This window comes from Pleurodeles waltl, chromosome 5 (genome assembly GCF_031143425.1).
Source record: "Pleurodeles waltl isolate 20211129_DDA chromosome 5, aPleWal1.hap1.20221129, whole genome shotgun sequence".
Taxonomy (NCBI): Eukaryota; Metazoa; Chordata; class Amphibia; order Caudata; family Salamandridae; genus Pleurodeles; species Pleurodeles waltl.
In genome coordinates this window covers 142086864-142096540 of record NC_090444.1, presented here as the reverse complement: position 1 = coordinate 142096540, position 9677 = coordinate 142086864, and the positions used below count along the sequence as shown (strand labels likewise).

At 39.4% G+C, this 9677-nt stretch overlaps 1 protein-coding gene across 1 annotated transcript in view; it reads right to left on the bottom strand.

Moving 5' to 3' along the window:
• Window positions 1-2947: 2947 nt before the first annotated feature.
• LOC138295478 (calpain-13-like) overlaps window positions 2948-9677 on the bottom strand; it is a 530338-nt gene continuing 523608 nt past the window's right edge. Inside the window, exon 24 of the mRNA XM_069233811.1 lies at window positions 2948-8190. The gene's annotated coding sequence lies outside the window, so the exon portion shown is untranslated. The remainder of the gene's footprint in view (window positions 8191-9677) is intronic.

The following is a 9677-nucleotide window of genomic DNA, read 5'->3' as shown; positions in this document are numbered from 1 at the left end:
GCAGAAAAATGGTGCAAAGAAACCCAAGAGATTTCTTTGCCTCATTTTTCTCTGCACTTTTAACGCCTGTTCAGAGCAGATGTTAAAAGTAGGCACACCATTGTTTACAGTGGGCTTTGCAGGATTAGCGTCAACATTTTTTACGCTAATCCCGCAAAGCTCCGAACTAGTGTTCAAAATTTTGATGCTAGTTCCCTAACTACCACCATAGTGCACCACATCCTGGATACGGCGCATACATGGTGGCGTTAGGGGGGTGCTAAGGGGCACAAGAAAAGTGGTGCTGCACTGGGTCCAGCGCCACATTTTCTTAAATTTGGCCCTTAGTTTTGCCCACAGTGATACAGATCTCGTCCAAATTCAATGAGCCTTGCAAGTAGCAGTTTTTATTTACACTCCTCTTTGACATGAAAATATGCCATTTCCCTACCAGGTCTCTATGTCTATGGGCAGGCGCTGCTGCTCATATGTTTTAAAGTGCCTCAAGGACAGGGCACAGGTCCAAGGTACTACTGGCATCTTTTTAGATGGAGAAATCCTGGAATGACAAATGCAAAGTTTCCTGTCCTCTACTTGCCATCCCATCATCCCATCACTTGCAGAACCTTAGTGAGCCAAAGCGGAGGTCAGCACGAGACAACTGGTGACTCAGTAGAGCAGGCATGCTAGGGGCCTAAATCCATGCTAGAACTCTGGAATATTATATTCTGCTGCCTTCTAACTGGTGACTGCTAGGACCAGGCTCTTAACAATCCCACAATGACCAATGTTTCAAACAAGCGAAACTAGATATAGTTAGCAACAACATTTTTGGTGAAGGAGTTTGGGCCAGATTTTGCAACACTTTACGCTGGTGCAGGGCAGTCTAACCTCTTACCAGGACTTGGAGAGAGAGCTGGAGCCACATATTTTTGTAGATGTTCCGCCGTCCTGCTCTCTCTCTCTCTCATGCAACGCAGCACAACAAATTGGGTCACTGCCCTGCACAATTTTTTTTAATTAAATGGGCCCCTTATGTTATTGACTTTATATAAAACCGAAAGAGAACAATGCCATTCAACCTCAATTCACTGCTCATGACGTCACTGATGAAGAGCTATATAATTCAAGTGTTGTAGATAAAACACAACAATAAGATAAAATGGGAACTTATTTCCAAATGGCCGAGCTCATCATCAAATATTATTTTGAACATAGCAGTAGATTTTTCATGGTCACCTTTAATGAGAATTTATTCTGAGACACGCATGCGTTTCACTCTATGGCATTGGTTCCCAAACTTTTTTGAACCCTGGCTCCCTTGACCTGTTGGCCATTGGCCGTGGCTCCCCTTTATGACACTTTAATTTTGGTGGGTGAGGGGATGTAAGTCCGGCCTCTGGAGTGTTTCCATTTTTCTGCCTGAAAATAATTGGGATGAAGCAGATGAAGGTATTGTAATTATAGATGTAATCCTATCCTATCCATTGTGAAACCCCATGCTGTGTCAACGACTGATTGGAGGGACAAGGGCTTCTGAGAGAAGTGAATGTTACTGCATTGTGATGTAGTGCTCTTTATACAGGTGTGTCTATAGCTCGTTCCTGAGCAGAGTTTGTGAGGCCCTGATAGATACAGGAGTGCTGTTTCACATCCTGGGTGCATTGATGGAAAAGGCCTGTGTCTGCTGTCTAGTCTAACCAATGCCATTTACTTTTGGTCTTCTGCTTCTGATCCGTGAGAGTTGTTTATGGATTTTTTCATTAAATGAAACACATAGTCCGGGAATAGATTATGTTTCAAAACATTTAGCCAGACACCTCCTAAAAGTATCATTTGTTTCTACTAACCATACATTGAATATATACTTTCCTCTAGTTCACTAGTCATACTTCTTTAGTTCAGTTCAGTTCAGTTCTAAGCTTATGCTTTTGCTCAAGGAAAAAGAACATTTGATACAAAGCACAAATTATATACCATAGAAAATCTATTAATTTGGAAGAAAAGTAAATGTCTATTATGAAGCACGTGCTATAAAATATTTTCTGAAACACACAGCAATCTCATCTTAGGTATAGAACACTATTATATAATTTCCGTTCATATTTTATCATAAAATTAGTACATTTCAAACTTTTAAATTTTTTACATGAAATGACATTTCAACCAATCCTCCCAAAATTTAAATTACATTTGTTCAGCAAAATATGTAATCTGAAAAGAACAAGACACCTAGGGGTCTGAAAATGTTGCAGGGTGTGTGTGTCATTTCATTCCAAAAACACACAACTGTCCAATCTGACTACACCAGGAAGACAGATGGGACATTCTGTCAACCTTTTCACTGCTCTCTTTTTGCTTTGGAAATCTTGTGTGAACGCAGTAGCTGCAAAAGTGGAACTAAATCTGCTTCATGGACAGTGGGGATAGTGTGGTCTTTTACCATCGATTACTTGACTTCACTGCAAAGGAGCCTCATGCATGACAGTGCCTCAGCTAACAATCTCTCTTCACCTTTTCTTGAGAAGTGTGTGAAGGGGCCAGTTCTGGTGAAAATGAAAGTCTTTCTGTTGTGCATTCAGGGCGGGCTTGAACAGTAGGTCCTCCACATTCAGTGTGCAATGATGTCAGATTCTGAGTTTTTCACAATGGAATGTGGTTCCTAAACTGTGCGCTTGGTGCACAACGCCCCTTGCGAGATATGAAGGCGCACTGAGGTGCCGCGGCGCACAGATTGGGAACCACTGCTCTATGCCATGAATTCGATAACTTAACGCTCGGTACTTTTAGTCCAGCCCATGCCATGACCTCCAGCATTCAGCAGGAAGCCATCTTGCTGTACACCTTAAGAACAGGGATCAAATGGAAATGTCTACATCTAGAAACAAGCTGGCGTCACGCTATGTAAAAACTGGTAAAGCAAGTAATAAATCGGTAGCTTCGCCGAAATAACTATTTTCACACAATATTAAAATATGACATAAATATATTTTTATTTTACATACAGTTTAATGTTTCTAAAATCACTTCACAAAATGTCAAGTACCAATTGTTCTCAATTAAACAGCTTGTACAATAGACTTTTTCACATAAAAAGTACATATATATCAAATGAAAATAAACACCACGATTTAGTGTCTTCATTTGAGAATCCAAACTGCAGTCGTGAGAAAAACATTGCTTGTCTCAACTGCCATCCATATCCCCTTAAGCAACTACATGTATCCCCTAATTCACAGAAAAGTGGGATCACTGTAAACACAGACATACAGTTCGGGATAGTAACAAAAAGAAATGTATCTGAAAAACATCACTGAAATAAATGGCATCATTCATAACATACTGTCAGTTCAGAAAACCTTTTCCTGTGGAGAAAATAAAAACAATTTCATGCATATTCTGCCTGGGACATTATACTGGTTTCCACAAGACTAAATGGTATCTGTCAGTTTGACTGATTTTTCTGGTCAGGTTCTCATATTTTGAGAACTTGGACATTATACTGTCTCCCAGACTCCAGGATTGCAGAGGGGTAAGGGTGACAAGGGATTTTTCTTTGTATCCAGTGGATTCTCTTCACCTAACAATGAAATATGTGACCACTAGCAATGTGCAGAATTATATTTCTGCTTGCAAAATAGTTAAAAACCACACAATTTCCTTAATTGGCATTGTCATATTTTTAAGCCAATGTCAAAGGGCAAACGTTTTCTATTTCAAAATCAAGTTAAAATGTAACTAGCATAATTTGTTTCCGAAAATAAGAATTTGTTTTATCCCAAATGGAATATCAATCAATCGTATTTTTTTCAAGTGGCAAATACATGTTCGGTATGTTTAGTAAAGAAGTCCAGCTTGTTTTAAAGTTATGAATGGTATTTAGGAGTTTTGAAAAAAATACTGTATTCTTGATTTCTGTCATTCCCTTGTGATTGATAGTTATAAGTAGTCAAGTAGAAAGGAAATAGAGCCCTATTTCTGAAAAAGAAAATGATGCTGCTCTCAGTCAGTAAAAGTAATATTAGTAGAGACTTGCAAAACATGAAATTCAAATGCGTTACAAAGAAAGAACCAAACTCTATGAAACAAGCTCTCCGTGTGGCTTCTCATTTCCTCTCTTACCAAATAGCTAGGGAACTCATAACCCACCACTTACTCGAACTTGCATGCCACAATTCTCACTTCGAAATATTCTCCCTTACTCGCTGCACTGCCAAACTTGACAAGAAACAATGTCTCCTCTCTCTGTTTTAAATTAAGCTCAATGGGCCTTATTTATCAATATGCTGGGTCGTTCTTGCGCCACGCAAAGGCGACACAAAACCTTACTGAGATTTATTGAGTCGCGCAAGGCTACCTTGCCTGGCCCTGCACAGCATGATAAATCTAGAGGTGCACAGGGCAGCACAAGTCACTGCCTTGTGTTAGTCAGTGGCAAGAAGGCGTGCCATGGGTGGAGCGTGGGTCTTCCCACACATCCACCCTTGCATTGTGACACATTCCCTGATTTACCAACACTGGTAGCCCTGGGAATGTATCAGAATCATAAGCCTCCCCACCAGAGGCACAACAAGGAGAAGGATATTTATTTCTCCTCACTGTATCCTCTTTCTAAGTGTGCTGCAATTTGCAGCACACTTAGAAAGACAAAAGGACTGTGAGGTTTGTAGAAGGTGCCCCTCCCTGCACAAAAATAATCCTGCCTACAATGCAGACACCTTTGCACCACGGTGCAAGGTTGCCTATTTTGGCTCTAGGCAGCAGTTTGTGTTCCAGCAAAGGCAGAGAGTAGGCATGCACCATATAATGTTAAATATGGTGCATTCCTGCCCTCTCGTTTTCACATAGCACACCACAGCAAGTTGGCTTGCTGCATTGTGTGAATATTTGTTAAAGATGCCCCCAAGATTGTAGTATGAAAGGTCACTCAGTATTAATTTTCCTTTCATGCTCCATAGTGTGGTCTTATTGTTACCCTTAAAACTAGGTTTGCATTAGGAAATACCCTAACTAAACTAGATTAAAAAAGTGACACCAAATTGAAAAGGAATTTAGGGCCAGATGTAGTAAACAAAAATTTTGCGACTTGCAAATTGCGAGTCTGACCGACTTGCAATTTGCAACTTGCAAAATTGTATGCAGAAAGGTGTCTCAGACACCTTTTGCGACTCGCTATGGGGTTGCAAAGACCCACCTCATCAATATTCATGAGGTGGGTCGCAGTTTGCGACCCCATAGCGAGTCCCTGCACTCACAGGGATGGAGGCCTGCTGTAGTCAGCAGACCTAAATGTCTGTGACTGCTTTGTCAATAAAGCAGTTTTTTTTTTTCATTTTGCAGCCCGTTTTCCTTAAAGGAAAACGAGTTGCAAAATGAAAACACTTCCGAAACCATTTGGTGGACCACTGCCTGCTCTGAAAAAATATTTTTTTCGGCATTCACAAAGGGGAAGGGGTGCCATGGGGACCCCTTCCCTTTTGCGAATGTGTTACCACTAGTGTGACACTGGTGGTAACTGCGAATTGTTTTGCGACCGCATTCGCGGTCACAAAGCAACTCAGCATGGCGATGCGGTCGCAAATAGGAACATTTGAACATTTGGGGATGAGCATCGCGTTCGGCCTGCCACAAACTGCGTTTTTCCCAGTTTGCGACGTGCAAAAGGCTTCCTACATCTGGCCCTTAGTCTCATTATCTTCTTTTGGAGACTTCATTATTAAAAACACTGAGTGAGAACAATGATCTCTAAAAATAATAAATTGACCTTCATTTATGAAAACAGAGACAATTAGGAAAGCTGGTCTAAAATTAGTATTGATGATAAAGCTATTACTTTGGCAAAGTTTTTTTCTTATAGTCTCAAAAAATCACACTGTTGTATGTAAAATCTGAGTTAATGATAAGAAATAAGAGTGATATACACTACTTAATGTGATTTTAACATTATTTCTGATAATTTAGTTTGATGATGAATAAATAGTAAGGTGTAGGTTTGCATTTAAAAAAATAAATAAAACATATTGGTATCCCTGCTGTATACTGACCCACACCATGGAAGAGGTAAGCACTGTTTTAAGCGCTAGCTTTAAATTCAGTAGAACATGAAAAATAGAGCCCTTGAAACAAAACTCTAGTTTAACAATATATTGCCGAAGCTTGATAAAGCATGAAATCATAATTGCAAAGTAACCTAATTTCATGTATGTCTTTACTCATTATTTCCAACATGTAAAATAAATTAGATCAATGAAAGTTTGCAAATTTCCGGTTTCTAAGCCCCTTAATCTGTGAAGTGAGATACACATTGTTGGACCTGGTCCCCTCTGCAGGGTCATCCCCAAACATTTTTACACATATTAGTCACTCCAAAGGTAAGCCATAAGTAGCCTCTAGGACAGGGTGCAGTGTATTTAAAACGTTAGATGTGTACTTTTAGGGTTTTGCATGTCCTGAGAGTGAAAAACTCTTAAATTCATTTTCACTATAGTGAGGGCTGCTTCTCCCATAGGATAATATTAGGTTACCTTATTACAGATACTAAGTGGTAACCTTTGATTCATATTTGGTCTAAAAATAATTGTAATTTGAAATTCTCTTTAATGGTAAAGTCGGATTTTAAGTCACCATTCAGAATATGCCACTTTTAGAAGGTTAGAAGTTTCTTATTCTGACCATTTGGGGCCTGCAGCCTGTGTACTGGGATATATATATATATATATATATATATGTGTGTGTATATATATATATGTATATATATATACATATATATATATATATATGCATATATATATATATATATATATGCAGTTGGCCTTTGTGTATTCCTTCCAGACAATGACTCAAAGGATCATCTCAGACCATAGTATTGGTACGTGAAGATGATGGTATCTTCATGGCTATCTTAGTAGCTTTTGTAGTAGTTTTTACCTACAATGACTCAAAGGAGGACTGGGTGTTGCCTGGATGGGCTCGGCAGAATTGTCACCTACCACACTTACACTTCAATAGGTACTGTCTTCTACACTCAAAAAGAACTTCACACTAGCCTTTTGGCACCCCATATGTCCCGGGACGAGAGAGAAATAGGAAGGAACTTCCAGAACTAGATTAGTTGGGAAGTCTAGAAGTGCTGTGCCCTGCTGAACTGTACCTTCTCTGCAACTGTTTCTGTACATTTCTTTAAAGTCCGAAGGTAAGCCAATCCACTTTGTGTATACACATCTTGCTCCATAGCATTCTGTCACAACTTTTGAATTTGCTCATTCTTGCATGACTTGGCATGGTTGGCACTTTGTTCTTTTAGACAATATTTTTTACCCAAAAGTTTAAAATATAACTCTGGTTTTACTGATTGGAGTTTTGTTATTCTGGTGTCAAAATAATTCTTGAGTTTTTCTCTACTTTCCTAAGCTGGTGTGGGATTTGTTTGTGTAGTGTTTTCACTTTTTTCCTGTTTGTGTGCTGCCCAAGTACCTAACACATTGGTTCTAAGTTAAGCCTAACTACTTTTGTGCCAAGCTACCAGAAGGTTAGGCAGAGGTTAATTTGGTGACTTTTGTACTACACCCTGGGAAGGATTGTGGATATTGCTTGAGAAAGGTTTTCACCCTCCTCAATAAAAATAACCATTTCCCTACAGCCAACGTTTGATAACCTGGCACATCTTTAGTGACCACGTTAGTAGACTACATCCTTTCAAAATTCCACCCCCTCTTTAAGGTGAGTTAATGTGAAGCAGACTACTCTACTGCTCTTAGTGTTTCACTGGAAAGAGTGCTTCTTAAAAAGTGCCTCATTTTCCCCTTGCTATTTATTCTTTAGTTTCAAACTAGCATTCAATGGCCTTTCCTCTCACAGAGTGGCATATACTCTGGTAAATCGGAAACATCAATGCAATAAAGAAAAATTAACTCACAGTTTCCCGCCTGGCTTTTAGAATGTTTCTTCATTTTAACACAGGTTGACGAGTAGTGCATGTAATAGGTTAATGGTTCAACACCACAGACATCACATAAAAATACAGCATATTAATGGACTGAAATGTGTTCAATAAAGGCTTCCATCATCTATAAAAAGTATGTTCCATGGTAAATGGGTGGAGAAGTCTCTTTACATCTAAGGAAGAGCTACTGCCCGACTGCTTTGCAGATCTTATGTAGAGGACCCAAGGTTTTGCAAAAGTTGAAGATCTTCAGGAAATGTACTGCCCACCTGTGGGAGAGATGGAAAAATAAGAGTGAGAGTAAAAATAGAAAATGTCAAGGCAATTTCAAATCTTTAAGGTTCTATTGAAATATGTTTAGTAGCCTTTTCCAGACTTTGCCCTCACATAGTAACAGCTACAACACCTTTTGCATGAGGGATACTACTTAAGGAATGTCAAACAGCATGTATTGAGAGACAGATCATTAACTTTAAATGACATCTTCCTTGATTAGCATGTAAAAAAACGGATATGCGCCTCATGGCAAAAAAGACATTTCATACCCTTTTTGTGGAAAAAATCAAAACTTCGAGGGAATAATTTATTCTTACTCCATAGTTAGCTAAAGTATGAATTGTTAAAACAATATTAAAGTGTCCATTCTTGTCATTCTCTGTACTGTTTTATAATTAGCTTAGAATACGCTAAGGATGGTAGCCGAAGGAATGTGACTGTCCAAATCCTGGTGCATTTCCAACATCTTAATGTTCCTTGTTGATGGATGACATTATGGTCATTGGCTACAAATTAGAGACTAGTTTGTGGTGCTTTGCAAAATGCCCTGTCATGTGATGCAATGCAACCCACATGTGTCTAGGCAGCATCTTTGCGTATTTTGTTATCCTGTGAGACAGAGCAGTGACAAAATGCTATAAAGCACGAAGGATGCTACAATAGTGTTACAACCTGGACATTTTGACATGTTGAGAGAGACAAGTTTACCACATGAGACTGAACATACAGCTAATGATTAAAAAAGCGGGCCATATTGGAGCTGATATTGAAGTACAACATAAATCAATAGCCTTCTTTCCTGTTCCTCTGGAATCCTGTCACTTATGAAAACTATTTTACTTAATGTTTTGCTTGCCCTTGGCATAAAACAAAATCTTGCAAGGGGAAGGAAGAAAACCATAGTTCTATTATGGGCGTGCCAAGGCTGATAATTTTGCCAAACCTTAAAGGAGGACAGCATAAGCATGTGAAGTAGAACTTTTCAGAAGGATGACCAGAGGCTGCATTCAGGCCCTATGAGCAAGTCATCCTTTAAGCTTGTTCACCCCCACTTTTTTCTGACTGATGGTAACTGACCCTACCTGTGCCCTGGACTCTGCTAATCAGGCCCAGGACCAGTGCTCTGATAAAAAAAAGGTGTACGGTATTCTGTACAATTACAATTGACAATGACAGACCCCTCTAAGTCTCTAGTATATATTAGGGTAAGGGGGATTCAAACTACCTATAAGTCCCTAGTATATAATAGAGCAAGGAGGTTTGGAGGCCCAATAGATTTCATGCACAGAAATGTACACTGCTGTGTTGCCTGCTGTTATTTTTAAAGGCAGCCGTGCCTTGCAGACTGTCTTTAAAAAGCAAAATGTGTGCACATTCGACTTTCTTATTCAAGGTACTTCCAAAGTGGCAAACAACCTTATTTTTACATATACATCACCCCTAAGGTTTCCCCTAAGCGCCCCAGGGGTGGGGTGCCATG